This window comes from Lolium rigidum, chromosome 6 (assembly GCF_022539505.1).
Source record: "Lolium rigidum isolate FL_2022 chromosome 6, APGP_CSIRO_Lrig_0.1, whole genome shotgun sequence".
Lineage (NCBI taxonomy): Eukaryota > Viridiplantae > Streptophyta > Magnoliopsida > Poales > Poaceae > Lolium > Lolium rigidum.
This window is the reverse complement of record NC_061513.1, coordinates 165,902,519-165,919,042: the sequence shown is the minus strand read 5'-3', so window position 1 is coordinate 165,919,042 and position 16,524 is coordinate 165,902,519.

The following is a 16,524-nucleotide window of genomic DNA, read 5'->3' as shown; positions in this document are numbered from 1 at the left end:
CGGATGGAAAAACTTCCTACATGAAAGTTGTAGAGAATCTAATTACAAACTTAACGGAAGAACCACTATTCTAAACGGAGATGTAGATCTAAGGAAATAAAATTGCGAAGTTACGTACGGTAGTCTACATAAAAAGAGGGAAAATAGAATTATTACCGAGCGAGAGATGCGTCGGTCGCGGCGTTTCCCGAAATAACGTTGTAGATGTTGCGTTGCGTGTGTGCGTCGAAAACAGCAGCGTCGCCAAGGGAGAGCAGCAACGTGCGGCTGCGCGTAGGGAGAGAGGAGGCGCCAGGCGCTGGTTGTGCGTGTTGGGGCTCTCATGGAGTCGGGCCACTTCTTTTGGGCTTAAACTTATAGAGAAGCCCGCTTATGAATTTCGGTGGGGGAAAACTCCGGTGGAGAGAAGCTCCCAGAAACTGTTGTTTCACTTCTTTTGAGCTTCTGAAATATCAGCTTAATTTCTGTCCTGAGTTGTACAAAGTCTGTAATGCCCCTAAACTTTCTGTTGTTTAATAGATAGATATTGTTGCTATAGATAATTTGTTGGGCTGAATCAAGCACATTGTGAAAACTGCACCAGATCTGAATCTGAAGTTTGACAGTGGTGAATTTCGTTTGACGAAGGCCACAAAAAGAACTGAAGTAGCAAACAATAGCAGTAGCAACGACAGCTGAGCAGCATCAAGAAGATGCTAGCGATGCGGAGATGGAGCAGTACAACGACAGCACAATACCAGAAAATATCCAGAGAACAATTGATATCACAGATCGGGGCTGGGCTGGTTGGGAAGACGAGCTGGATGTCGCCGCTATGGGGAGGACGAGCTCGACGTGGCTGCTGCGAGAGGACGAGGTTGACGTCGACGGTTGGCAGGATGAGGCAGAGGTAGCAGGTTGGGGACAGGTAGTTCCCGGAGGACGAGGTCGGTGATGCCGGTTGGGGACGGGAGAGCTGCGGCGGCGGGTCAGCGGTGGCGTGAGCGGAGGCGGCGGGGTCAGCGGCTGGAGGAGCGGCGGGGGCAAAGGCTGGGGCTGCGTCGTGGTGAGCGGCGGCGAGCAAGGTGGAGGAAAGGAGATGCGAGTGATGTGTCGTTCTTTTTTTTTTTCTTGATTGAATCCCCGGGTGTGACTTGGGCTGAGCAGATATTTCGGTGGAGTGGCATTCTTGCTGTGAAAAGAGCGAAAGTCAAGGGTAAGCCTGCGTACTTGTTCGCTCCGTTTCGTAGAAGCTCGGGAAACGGCGGAGAAACACCTCACGAGCAGTTTCTGGCTATACACGTAAACTGGGCTTCTCGGTGGAAATAAGCCGGGCTGAAGCTAGAGACTTCTTTTGGGCTTCAGCGGTGTGCCACCTCGAAGTCGGCCAAGAAGCCCAAAAGAAGTCACCCTTTATATAGGGTATAGGCTGAAGACAATTTTCCTCAAGGGGCGAGGTGGGACTAAACGAAACGAAAATAAAAAGGAGGCAGCGACGTGCGTGCGCACTGGGCGTGCGTGCTGGGGCGGCCTGGGCGCGGGGCTGCCGTGCGGCTGGGCCAATCGGCCGGGTGGAGTGGGCCGGGGTGGCCGGGTGGGCTGGGGCCAGGGGAGTTGGGCCGGGGGCGCGTCGAGCGGGCGGGGTCGGCTGCTGGGCCGGTCGGCTCGGTTGGCCGGCCCAATTCCTTTTTTTTATATTGAAATTGGAAATACACTTTGGGGCTTCAAATAAAATCGGAAAAATGCAAATAGGGTACCGTTGGATTCGTTATGAAAAATACTTCAATACGAGAATAAATTTGGAACAAAAATATAAAGTTTATAAAACCAAAATTTGACATACATGTCTATGTGGCTATAGTGCCTTTTCTCGGTTTTGATTTTCTCAAAAGTAAAAATGCATTAAGGATTTGAAAACCTTGAAAGCCAAGATATGTTTGGTTTTGAGAATACTTTGAAACTAAAGGTATTTGGAAACCAACATTTTGGAAAAATAATTTTAAATATCTTCAAAAAGTTTCAATTCCTTGTGAAATTTCAATCAAGTTCAACAATCAAGCATTAAATTTATTTTTATTTTATATTCCAAAATTTAGAAAATTTCGGGATGTGACAGCAGGGGTCCGCTCGAATACGACGGCGCCGGTGCTGAGGAGGACGACGGGGTTGAGGAGGAGGACGACGAGGAAGAGGACGGGGTGGAGGACGACGAGGAGGACGACGATGAGGACGAAGAGGGCGGCAAGGAAGAGGACGACGAGGGTGCCGGTGACGATGATCTCGTGGAGGTAGACGCGGACGGCGTGAGGACGAAGAAGAAGAAGAAGAAGAAGAAAGCGTCGGGCACACGAGGCCCGAAGTGGACGGTTCGCGGAAGATCTTTGTCTGTGCGAGTCGTGGGCGACGGTGAGCCATGACTCCATCATCGGCGCCAACCAGAAAAGCGGGAAGTATTGGGCGAGGATCAAGGCCGAGTTCGATGAGCGCAAGCTCATCAACAGTGACTACCGAAAGTGCCAATGAAGAGGAGCCGAGGAGAGCAATGTCGACGCGATGGGCCATCATCCAGGCGTCGGTGAACTCCTTCCATGGGTACCATCACGACTTAGAGACCGGAGGCGACGAGCGGCGCCAACGTCGCCCAACCGGTACGACTCTTTCTTCCATAATCCGTAGCGCCTACATTGTGTTCGATGAAATGACTGCGCTTCCTTTGGTTAGTTTGATAGGGCCATGGATTTGTACGCGAAGAACTCGGAAGGTCACAAGTCTTTCGTGCTCATGCATTGCTATGGCAAGCTCAAAATAAATGAGAAATGGCGGCTGACGCGCTTGTCGCTGTCCAAGGGGAAGGACGCCATTGATCTGGGACGCGCCGCCGGCAACTCGACAGGGCGTCCTATCGGCAACAAGGCTGCCAAGGCCGCATTGGCCGACGCTGCGTCGTCTGAGAAGACGCAGGCGTCGATCACGAAATGCCTCGCCGACGTCTCCTCGACCTTTATCTCCCGCGACAAGAAGGCCGACCAAAGGTGGGCCGAGCTGCTCATGAGGCAAGAGGAGAAGCTGGAGCTCAAGAAACGCGGGGACGACATGTCCCCGCCGAGAACGTCGACGGAGGGAATGTCTCCCGGACGCGAGCGGCGCACAACTTCTTCAAAGGCCAGATCCTCGACGACATCGAAGCCAAAATGGCGGCGGCGGACGCGGCGGCCCCGGCCGCGGCATCGGCGGCAGCGGCAGCGCAGGAAGAGCAGGACCGACGCGTCTTCTATCGCTACACCTGCGTCGGCCTCTGCGTCGGCGACGGAGCAGACGCACCATGCACAGCAACAGGCAGATCGCGACGAGGTCACCGTGCTCGACGGGCCAGCGTCGACTCAGGATACGACGCCGTCGCCCAACCTCTTCCCCTTCTTCTAATTTGCATGCACCACCGGTCTGTAATATGATCGCGCGCCCAGTACTTTGATCGATCGCCGCTACTCTGATCGCGACGAATCGGCGGGAACGATCTCTTTTGAATGCATCTACTTGAATTTCTGATTGGGGGTGGCGTTTGGGGAACGCGACGTCCCCCAAACGCGGCACGAACGAAACACGTCCCCCAAACGCTCGATCCAGCGTGGTTTGGGGGATGGTTTGGAGGACGCGACTCAAGATGCTCTAATGCACGTCCGCACCCTCGCTAAAGCTCTCCATAGCCTCGCCAGCTTTCCTCTACAACGAGGCCCTACGCCAGCGGCCGGCAGATCCACCCGTCTGCGTGATGCAAAAGGAATCATGCGACAAAAGACCGTGCCTGACCTATAGAAGCGTGAGTGTGCTTGACGCCGGCAAAGGAGTTGAAAGTATTCTTGGCTGCCAAAATATCTGGAGGAAGTTTCAACAATATATAGCTAACTGTATGGGCAGAGCAAACTATACTTATTTTATATTTAATTAAAGTACAACGTTTGTTGTGGTCTCTGGCCAAGGGTTTTTTTCTCGTTGTCTAGAAAACCAGTAGGACACCGGTATTACCAGCCGAGATTTTCCAAAAAAAATATCCAAATTTTGCTAAAATTCATTAAAATTGATTAAAATAAAAAATGGTAAATACCGTCCGGCATTTTTTTAATGCCGGTACGTATCGAGAAAACCTTTTACGGCCAAGAATTCAGAAATATGAGGTGAGAAAATAAACACCGAAGCACATGTGCATGCTTAAAGACATGCCTATACAATTGGTTAACCGTAGCAACGCACGGATATTGTGTTAGTTATCAAATAATATATGTATTATTCATATAATATGGCCACATAAAGTGATGGAGAAAGTTGAAGCCAGCGAGTCAGCGCTGCCAATTATGTGTTTCTGATATTTCAGTGCATATGGTTTCTTGCATGGATGTGACGGGTTCGTGTGAGCCAGTCATGATTTGGGTCAATAATTTACGGATGTTCTGTAAAAATTTCAGGGCCCTAATTCCATGATCTAAGGAAAGGAAGGCAGAGACTATCTGCACAAGTCTGAATAATCTGGGATACAAGTAGGGGTGGAAACGGATCGGGTGCAGGAATTGCTGAAATTTGCTCACTGTTTCATTTTTTCTGTAACTCCGATTGAGCTGAAATTTTAACCACTACTACAACTTTTCATAACCTACGCACCCATAAAATATGAGATCATTCTGAGGTGTAGGTAGGGTAAAAACAGTACTGTATGCGAGGAATTTAAATAACATATCCATTATTCATACAATATAGCATAGTTAATATCTTTGAATCTGTAAATCGCATTTGGACAAATAATATGTCCATCATTATTACAAAAATGTAAAGAATTTAAATGACACTATAATAGAAACATTTAATATATTGATCGTGATGATTCATATGTTCATACATAGAAGGCACACACGACACCACACACCACACCACCATGCATCTACTCATAAATATTAAGTTCGAGGCGATCCAACTGGCTATTGTAGCCAAGTGCCCGGAAATGCCTCCTACCCAGCTCGAAGCCGAGGCGAGTGTCGAGAGCGGCATACTGCTGTTGCTTATGGCTCAAGGAAAAATCGCCCCAGCCAAAAATCAGTGCAGCTTCTTCTGCTAATTCCTTGGCGGTTTTCGGCGGCTTGTTCTTCTTATTAAACTTCTTCTTCTGCTCGAGACCCATCCCAATATAATGATTTTCAAAATCATACAAACTCAGAGTCTGCTTATTTGGGACAGGGTTCCGGAGGATCTGCTGGAGGTTGATTGTAGATGGAATACCAATAATTCCGTAGGTATGCAACATATTCACATCATTGTGGATTGCCGTGCCACAGAATCTGATGTTCTTGTCCACAAGTAAATCGATGAGAAGTTGTGGCACTTCATTGGCATGAACAATTTGGAAGACCAAAGTCTCTTGCGCGACGAAGAGTTGAAGGACGGCAGCGCGTTGATTAGCTCTACCCTCGGGAGGGTCGGTGAACTCGCAGTCCAAGCCCACGACCTTCGAACACAGAAAAACGTTGCCATTGGGATTTTGGATGCTTTATGATATCTCTAAATTTTGTAACAAAAGCCATGGAAAAGCTGACCTTGATTTCCGCGGCGTCGAGGAAATCCCTCTTGACGGCGCGGATCCACCTCTCCACCATCTTCGCACGGAGGGTGTACGTGATCTTGAAATTCATATTTTCGATGACATCGTAGTAGACTTCAGATCGAGGGAAGTCGAGGGTGCGCGCGAGCTTCACCATTTTTGGATCCATGAGAGACTCGAGGAGAGGGCCAGCCGGGGTGCGGGAGAGAGAGACCGACGCCGACTAGGCTCTTTTCTGGGAGAGAGATGTGGCTAATGGTGCAGTTTTGGTGGCTATGAAGATCTGAGGAAGAACAAGACATGTATATAGCCATATAGGGGGAGGGAGGTGAAAAGGCTAGCCAAATAGCGCCCGGCGGTGATGCAACATCCGGCGACGATGCAACTTTCGATTGTTCTCTGTTTTCCGTGTGCGATCAGTAATGATAATACGAATCGGTTTCCGCGTGGGAACGAATTGTTGGACTTTATGTCCTGGCTCGTGTCTCCAGCCGGGACAAAAGGACTGCCAGCAGGCCGCAAAAGGCCTCAGAACCTTTTGTCCCGTTTGGAGCCTCCAACTGGAACAAAAGGCCTTAAAGAACCGCGACAAAAGGCCCTGTAGCTTCTCGTGACTTTAGGGTGACGTGGCCAGCCTATTTGTCCTGGCTTCAGACTGGTCCAGGACAAAAGGCCTGGACGGAAGATCAGTTTTCTACTAGTGCAAATATGCGCGGTCGATTTCGCTAGCACTGACATGCGGGACCGGCTAAGAAAAGGAAGATGAACGGCGCGACCGCGCAGCGTCCGCGGAAACGTAAACCTGCCGCATATTTGAACCGCGCTTGGGTCACCGCGGACGGCCCGGTAACTTTGCGTCGTCCCGCTGGAACATGGTCTGACGCATTTTCGGTCCACGTGAACCCAAATGGCTGCTCATATGTCATTGTGCATCTCCCCGATGGAGATGCCATCAGACGCGCGCCTAGCCTGAAGCGCAAATGCACATCCAGCACATTCGTAGGTGTACCACTATGCACTGTACCAGCCGCCGCGCGCTGGATCGTCCCGTCGCAAGTAAACCTGCACGCGGCGGCGGAAAGGTCAGTAGCACTTCGGAGCGCTGGTGTACGTCAGGGGAAGGGGGAAACCGTGTTTACGGTAAACCGCGGCCAGAAAGTAGGAGGAGGTCAGTATTAGCTTAGCTTTAGCTCCCGCGCGCGGTTGGACGGTGGGCGCGGATATTTTGCTGCCGCCGTCGGTCAGCGCGTCCATCCATCCACTTCGTTTTCATGGCCGGTGGCGGTGGGTGCATGCCTGGATCTTACTAATCAACGAAGCACTCATGGTCAACCACGGGACAGCCGTAGTAAGTGTTTCACCGGTTAATTTGTTCATCTTACGTTGTCAGATCATAATAACCGCGTGGACGCACGCAGCACCGGTAGCTGGCGCCCGGCTTGTACGACGTCGACGTGCATGGTGGACTCGTCGCTCGCTCGCGGTTGTTCCCGCGGTTTTCACCGTCAGCAAGCTGGACAGGCGGACAGCACGTACTAGTGCATGGTAGACCGGCAGCAGTCGTAGTAGACACCGGAGCGACCCACCGTTAGTCGAGAGATTTGATTCCCGCGCGACGCCGACCGCTGTTCGCCCCGATCGACGGGCACGGCGCGCACGATCGAACTCGGCGACTGGTTCAGCGACGGCACCATTTCCCTCGCTTTCCATCGGAGACCATCTCCCGATCGCCGTCACGCACGCTAGGCGGTGGAGCGGCGGCAACCGAAAAGAAAGTGCGGCGTAGCGACATAGGTGTGCTCTACTCGCAGATTGACGGGAAGAAATTAATAAAGCACATGCGCCCATAGGTACACCGACCGGGCGTGGCATTGCCCATCGATTGCAGCACGCCATGTAGAGCAGTGTGACCTAGATCTAGACATCGCCGGGAAGAAGCGGCCCCATTTTTTTTTTTTTTGAGAGCAACCACATATTTCATTAATCAAACACCAAGTTACATGAAGCAATACATGTGAAAACTAAAAGACAAACCAAGATAAAATGATTATCCTGAATTTGCAGATAAAATCCTAAAAGATCGAGAAATACAAAACGATCCCTAGGGTTTCCTGCAACCACCGTAGCCAGCAGCCGTCGTCCAATTCCAACGCCGCCGAGACGAACGCAAGAAGAGACGCCGAGCCTCCACCTTTGCAAGATCCAAAAAAGCACCATCGCCAACAAGGCTTTGTGAGTCGATGAACAGGCCTGCTGCAAGCAGCGAGGCACATGTCGCTGTGGCACGTCGACCGTGGGACGTCCCCGTGTTGTCTTGGACCAAGATACGCTGCCTCCCATCGACGAAGTCGGAGAAGAACGACATAACCACCACCTCCGGACCATCATCTTCGCTCTAGAAGAACCACCTCGCCCCGGCCCCCAGTGCCGCCGTGGACAACGACAAACGCCAGTGACACGTCGAGAAACAGATCTCGCCAGATCTGAAGAAACGGCCCCATGTGTCTGCCGTTCCTAGATATGTCCCGCTCGGTTGCGGTGGAAGGAAAATACGACATCGTCGATTTTAAATCCTAATGTACCTGGTGGGAGGGATTGAAATCACGAATTGGCAGCCATATGCATGGGCCGTCTCTTCTTTTTTTGAGATCAAACACGGCTGCTATTTCATTTAAACGGACCCATCAGTACCCAATAGTTCTACGATAAACGCTGGAGGGGAACCCATCCAGGACGCACACAACTTATTCTTGCAGCCTTCCTTTGCTAGACGATTTGCAACCTCATTCGCGGAGCGTCGCACAAACTGGACCTTGTAGTCATCAAACTCCCGTAGCCGAAACTTGATGTCTTCTACCATAGGTTCATGAATTGATCTGTCGGTCCCATCACTGTTGAGCTTGGTAACCATGCCCTTGCAATCCGTTTCCACCATGATCTTCGGCACACCCGCCTCCCTTGCCATCTCCAGCGCCATCCTGCATGCAAGTAGCTCCGCGCCCTCGGGGTCCGATGCTGAAGGGAAAAAACGGCTCGCTCCCATACAGAACGCTCCGTGGTGATCACGCATAACCACTCCCCCACCTCCTGGACCATCACCCGGGGTGAAAGCTCCGTCGCAGTTCGCCTTGATCCAGCCCTCGGCAGGTGGGCTCCAGCGTTCGACCACCTTTGCCTTCACACCCACAGCCGGCTCCTTGATCGCTTGCCATTCCTCCCATAGTGCCCAGATACGCTTGACAGTGGATTCCGGATTCTCAATCACCGGCAGCTCCCTTGCATCATTCCGAGCTAGCCACATGTGATATAGGGTCAGCATGGCTATACCCAACTCCTTCTCTGTTAAGCCTTTCATCCAGTCCAAGAACCAACCCTGCAAGCCCATCATAGAATGTATGTCGCCCGGTGGCGAGCATAACTCTAGCTTTGTCCGTTCGCGGAGTAGGCTCCAGATATGCGCCGAGTGAGGGCAGTCCCAAAATCGGTGCATGATGGTTTTCGTGCGATTGCATGCAATACATCTTACCCCATCCTTGATTCTCCGACGTTGCAGCTCGTCCCCAACTGCCAGACCGTTCTTAGCTAGTCTCCAGTAGTGGACCTTCACTTTACTCGGCACGTTTGCAGACCAAAGAGCCAGCCAACCTTGGTGTTCATCCACACCCGATGATGAGCCTACTCTGCCTGTCGACGCCGCCTTGATTTGTTGCTTGAGATGGTACGCCGATCGGACACTGAAGTTCCCATTTTTGGTGTAATTCCAAGCGAGATAATCCTCTATTCCAGCTCTACCAACATGAATCTTCACTATGTCCGTCACATCCGCCTCAAAGAACACTTCATTCAATTTATTAAGATCCCAACCGAAGCCATCTGGAAGGAGTAGCTCCTTCACCACACTTACTGATGCTCCCGGCCGACAGCCCCATGGGCGCTTTAGAGATGATCGGGGAATCCAGTTGTGTTCCCAGATTTTAATGTTGGATCCATCACCCACCCTCCAAATCAGGCCATCCTTCACCAAGTCCCTGCCATGAAGAATACTTCGCCCTGTGAAGGACGCTCTCTTCGGGCATGTCGCCTCCATAAAATTTCCATTCTTAAAGTAGCGTGCACGAAGAACCCTAGCACATAACGGGGTGATCATGCGCCATGCTTGTTTTGCCAGAAGCGCTTGGTTAAAATCCTCGAAATTTCTGAACCCCATGCTGCCCTTCCTCTTTGCTATATACATCCGACTCCAGCTAATCCAATGAACCTTCCTTTGACCATCCGCCGCCCCCACCAAAACCTAGACGAGATTGATGATAGCTGTCCACACTGCCCCTTCGTGAGCTGAAAACAACCCATAGCATATGTCGGAACTGCCTGCAAAACAGATTTTACTAACACTTCTCGTCCTGCCTTCGATAGGCCTTGGCCCTTCCAACCCTTGACCTTCCCCCGTGATCCCTCATTCAAATGTTTGAAAGCACCCTCCTTTGACTGACCGACCACCGTGGGCAGGCCCAGATACCGCTCTAATAATGCTTCACATTGGATACCAACCACCGACTTCAGCGTCCCTCTCTGTTGGTCCGAGCACCCCTTTCCAAAATAGATAGACGACTTTTGCAGATTGACTCTTTGGCCCGAGCTTGCCTCATAACTCTGAAGGATCCTTTTCAACGTCAGCATACTTTCTCTGGTTGCCTCCAAAAACACCACACTGTCATCTGCAAAGAGGAGATGGGTGATCGTTGGCCCCTCCGTCCCAAACCGCACACCGGATAGCTGTCTATCCAATTGTGCTTGCCGCAGTAAGGCTGAGAAACCCTCAACGCAAAAGAGGAACAAGTATGGAGAGAGTGGATCCCCCTGACGCAGCCCCCTCGTTGGCATGAAGTGATCCGAAAGACACCCATTGAGTTTCACCGAAAACCTCACTGACTTCACACACCGCAGAATCATATCCACCCATGCACTCGAAAACCCCATCTTGATCATCACCGCCTCAAGGAATTCCCACTCCACCCGGTCATAAGCTTTCATCATGTCTAGTTTCACCGCACACGGAGGTTTCTTCCTTTTTCTAGTCCTGATAGCATGCACACACTCATATGCTATGAAAACATTGTATGTAATCAGACGCCCTGGCACAAACGCACTTTGCTCCTCTGAAATTAACACAGGAAGAATCCTCTTGAGCCTGTTCGCCACCGCCTTAGAAGCTATTTTGTACAAAACGTTACACAGGCTTATGGGGCGAAATTGGTTGAGGAGCTCAGGCCCAGAGACTTTGGGGATCAGGACCAAGATAGTGTCATTGAAGTCCGGGGGACATTCCTTTCCCGCCAAAAAATCTCTGACCGCGCTGCACACATGATCCTTCAAAAAAGCCCAGTGCCTTTGATAGAAGATGGCCGGCAGCCCATCCGGCCCAGGTGACTTCGTCGGGCCCATTTGGAAGGGGCCTCCTCAATTTCTCTGTCCGAAAAAGGCGCTATGAGCGCCCGATTCATGTCATCCGTCACCAGCTGATCGACCAGGTCCAGAATTTGATTTCGATTTGTGGATCCCTCAGAGGAATATAAATTGTGGTAAAAGGCCAGTGCCATATCCACCACACCCTCATTATTCTTGCAAAGTGATCCGTCCGGTTTCCTGAGCCCCAGAACGGTGTTTTTCCTCCTCCTATGTGATGCACGGTTTTGGAAGAATTGTGTATTCCGATCACCCGCTTTTAGCCACTCTTGGCGCGATCGCTGCCTATACATCACCTCCTCCCTCTCATATACCTCATGCAACTGCTGATCAATAGTCTTTATCTCCGCTGAGTACCCAGAGAGTAAAGCCTCGGATTTGGCATCAGAGAGCTTGGACTTCAGCTCCTTAATCTGCGCACGTACAGATCCAAAAGTTTCAAAACTCCATTTCTTCATATCGCGTGACACATCCTGGAACCGTCTCCATAAGTGTCCGATGCCCTGTCCACCCCCATCATTTGCATCCCATGCCGTTTTCACCATCGAGTCATATGACTCGTGCTTGAGCCACATCTCTTCAAACATAAAACCCCTCCTCGAGGATGGACTCTGTGGAGGTAAGTCCGCCTGCACCTTGATCAATAAAGCCATATGGTCAGACTCTTCTGTGACAATGTGCTCCACTCTAGTCAGCGGAAACATCTGTAGAAACGACGCCGTCGCCGTCCCTCTGTCAAGCCGGCATTGAATATTTTCGTCGTCCATCCGCTTGTTATTCCATGTGAATTGATACCCTGCGAAACCGATATCCATCAAGCCACAAACCGACAGACATTCGGCGAAAGCATCCATCTGGGCTTGATTTCGTGGGTTGCCCCCACGCTGCTCCTCTCTCACCAGGATCTCGTTGAAATCCCCCGCGCACAGCCAAGGGAGGTCATCTTGAGCTCTTAGGTATCTTAAAGCATCCCAAGTCTTATGCCGTAGATCTGATCGTGGTTCACCATAGACCCCAGTAAAGCACCAAGTGCGGCCGTCCGCAGTAATCTTGGCATCCAGGTAATATTGGCACCATGGCCGCACAGATACATCAATCCCATCCTTCCACCATAACGCCAATCCCCCACTTCTTCCATTACAGTCCACCGTCACCCCATGTGAGAAACCTAAACTCCATCTGATTTTGTCCATATCCCTACTCCTCTCCTTTGTCTCGCTTAGAAAGACCACCCCTGGGTTGTATGACCTAGTCAGGTCCCATAGCTCGCCCACTGCCGCGTCCAACCCCAAACCACGGTAGTTTAGGCCCAAGATATTCATCGGGACCGGCGGCCTTGAGTGTCAGGGACCGCCAAAGAATGTCCATTCTGTCAAAGACCGAGCCAGCTGCTCCCCTCTCAACCTCAGTGGAAGGATCTTGTAATCTGTTAAAAACTGAATCCATCTGACGGTCTTGCCGTTCCCCAGATTGATCCTCCAGACGATCAAACACTGTGCCTGTGCGCTGGCGCTTCCCAGCAGAATCAGCACTTCCCTCTCCAACAACTTGGACCTTGACCGGCAGCCATACCTGTTTCAGTCCTCTTTTCCTGGAAGAGCTTCCCAGTGGCACTTGTTCCATATTAGTATTATTTACCCCCGCGGAGTCTCTGTGTCGCCTGACGTAAGTACCCTGTTTGTTCCTCCTTGGGGCTGTCCCAAATGAGTGAGCACTATGCAGATTGTCAGCCGTTTTTCCCTGTTGAAGTTTCTCAGGACTCAGAACCTCCCTGGAGTCGTTTCTCACCTCATCACCGCCAGTGCGGGATGATTCAGAGAAATTTTGCTCCCTCCACAAGCTCCGCCTCGGTGGTAGATCACGCACCGATCCTCCTCCTCTACCCCTTGACTCATTACCAGACGACCAGCTTCCATAGCTACTGGATGACATCGACGGCCTAACAGATGCCATCGATCGCTGGGTTTTCCGAGGCGACGCCCTCAGCCATTCTCCCCATTGTTTCAGTTTCTCCCTCTCAGCTGGGCACCCCTCCTCTGGATGAACCAGGCAGCCACAGTCAAAACAAAAGTGTGGTATCTTCTCATATTTGAGGTCAAACCAGGTGCCGTGTGGATCATCATCCTTATTCTTCAGACTAACACCACGAATCAGCGGTTGATCCACCCTCACAGCAACTCGTATTCTCAGCTCCTTCCCCCATGCAATCCCATCTTTGTCAACATCCACAGCAATGAATTTCCCTACCCATCCTCCAATAAGTTCTCCGAAAAATCTGTTCATCATATCCATCGGCATATCAAGCACCCGCACCCAAATCTCCATCGTATCAAAAACCATATCCAAAGGCCTAACCGACCCTGCATAATCTTTCAGCAGGACTACACTGAAATCGAACTGCCACGGCCCGTTCGACATAACATGATTCCAATCGCCCTCTGAAGAAACTCTTACCACGAACCGGTTGTCGCCAATGTCCCTGAACTGAGCAGGACGATGAAGTCCCCAGGCTCGCTCCATTGCTCTTTCCAGGGCACCAATCAACAGCTTCCTCGGGGAGCAAACCTTGCCCACTGCCGCCCATCTAGGTCGAGGCAACTGCGCCGTCGCTACGTTACCGATGACCAACCCTGCCGCCTCCTTCTCTGTGAGTAGAAGATCCCCAAGTTTCGCTGACAGCCCGGCCGCCAGATCGTCCCCTCCCACCTTGACCGGAGATCGCGACGGCTCCCTGGTGGAACCGCTGCCCCTCCCCATCGCTCGAGTCGGAGACGCCATGAAAACCCGCACTTCCTCTCGACCCGAAGACCAGAGGAGACGTACACACCGTCGCACGGAGACAGACCTGCCGTCAAGGTCGATCCCGCCGCCGAATCACCACCCGCAAGGAGAAACCCTAGCCCTAACGCGATCGCCTCCTCGATCGCCTCTAGAGGAACCTTTCGCCTATTGGTGGACCCACCAGAATTTTTACACAGGAATGCTACGAACGCAAGCATGTCTTGCCTCTATGAACACACCTTCGAGGATTGAGCCGACATATCTTGATTTTGACGAAGTCTCCACAATCGACTCATTGTGGACGGGCACGCCACCTAGCTAACACTGAAATAATATCGCTGGTTATATCCTAAAATTACTCAAGATAAATGCAAGCACCAATGCTAAATCTAGGACTATAAACTGCATAATTATGTTTGTTACCCTTACTAAAGGGTAGTAAGGTACGAGTTCGAATATGACTCAAATAAACTACTATAAGGATCAGAATAACTACTAATTTTCTCTGTAATACGTTTTTCTGAACGATGGTTTAGCGGAAGGTTCTATTGTACCGGTTCAACACCATGTAGCCGCTCTTTTACTTCTGCCTCTCCACTCACATGTCTTTATTGGTCGGACCAACCCAACCGTGTGATATGCGATAAGTATTTCTGATGAGAGCACGAAGCGGATTCAAAAACCTGGGAGAGCTAGTTCCACATCATGGAAGCTAACTATCAGAGCTATGATTACATGGTAATATCAATTTCAAAATGTTTTGTATTTTGAGCTACACAAAAGATAGCAAATGTGTGGATCTAAGTATGTATATTTTCACATCTACAAATTTTATTTCATATCGTCAATTTTGTGTAGCCCATAATGCTAAGAATTTCGTCTTGAATTTTTGCTAGCTTGCAAGTTACAACATTGACTATGTAAAGATTAGTCTTCACAACTTTTTGTAACTTAAATTTTTTTTTTCGAGTAAAGGATCATTGGAGTCGGGAGCCAAAGACACGTTTTGCGTCTATTGATATTTCTCTATTAGACCAGATACGGAGTATATACATAGCACGACATCAACTGATATGATTGGCCGTTGGCACCAACTATTGAACTCTTGTCTCGAGTGAGTTAGTACATGGATTTTAGTGGCGCTTGCTTTCCACTTCGAAATGCTTACCGGTATCTGCCCATTGTCTATTGATGAAAACTTGGTAGCTGACAGCCACAGTATACTACTCCTGGGACGGGTATATCTCGATTCTCGAAGCATCCGCCCTAACATGGCAGCATTTTCTCTGTTTAAGATATCTTCTCTAGAAGTTTTCAGTCCTGGTTAAATTTTCAATGGAATGTTCCATCCTGACGTTCATCAATAGTCTTGGATGATTTCCAGTATCTTTACGTGCAGGTAGGAACCTCTCAGCTAGATTTCCAAGATAAAGCACTATCAAAAAGAAAGCTGCCGATCACATGGGGTTCATAGAAGTTCATGCAAACATGGAGCAGTGCTGCAACAGCTTGTTTACTCGAAGAAGATAATAGAGCAGACCTGACAGCAGAAACTTCAATCGAAGCTCGGGCTTTATAGAGTCACTTTCTTAAAAAAATCAAAAACTTCATTTTTACACTTCAAAAAATTCTGAGAAAAGAATTGTGTACACCCATGCATGAGGTGTGGGTGTTTTTGTCACTGTTCATTGTGCTTTTGAGATTGAGATGAAAAGAAAATAGAGAAAGGAATCTTTCCATCTCCATGGTGTGCACGAATCTCGATAAATAAATGGACGGTAACGAAAACACCCACACCCATGCATGGGTGTACAAAAGTATTTCCAAACTTTATTTTTACACTTCAAAAAGTTCTGAGAAAAGAAATACTTGGTACATATAGACCTATACTACGTAAACCTAAACTTTGATCGAGATATCTATATATATGTATGAGATCTACACATAATGGACAAATGTGAAGACCACAATCAAGGGTTTTTTACCTAGTGCAAAATACAAGGTATTTTTAAACAAAATTTATAGGTTCACAAAATCATCTACTGTAGAAAAAAGGATTTGTTAAAAAACTTTCAAATACCATTTTGTTTTTTAAAACACTAAGCTCAAGCGCTGCAGTCACGTTGTAGCGATCGTTTGTGGTTTTAAGCTGCATATGGTAGGCTCGCAAAAACAAAAAATGCAGATAGAACTGTGTTCTTCTGGTGCACCTACTGCTTTGGTGCAAGTGTCAGGGGAAGGGGTTGTCGCTGCAGATGATATTCAGAGTCTTATGGCACGCATGTGTCCTGGGAACCCCACTTGGAAGTGGGAGGCGGTGCCCCATGGTGTTAATGCTTTTCTTATTGGTTTACCTACAGCTGATGATTTATCCAGGATAGATGGTATGCAGATGAGTGTGCCCAAGATTAAAGCTCAGGCTCTTGTTTCTTCATGGGTGCACCAGGATGTTCAGCCTCTATTCATTATGAAGCCGGTTTGGGTGCACGTCGACGGCGTTCCTGACTCTGTCCGACACTTCTTGGGTCTCTGGGCTGTGGGTTCTCTTATTGGTACCACCCTCGATGTTGATTTGTTTTCCCTTCGGAGCCTGGGGATTATTCGTGTTCTTGTGGCTATGCGTGATCCTAAAGCTCTAGAGAAAGATAATGGTTGCATGGAGGTGATTGCACTTTTACAGCTTAATGGTTACAGGTTTCGCTTTCGTCGTGAGACAA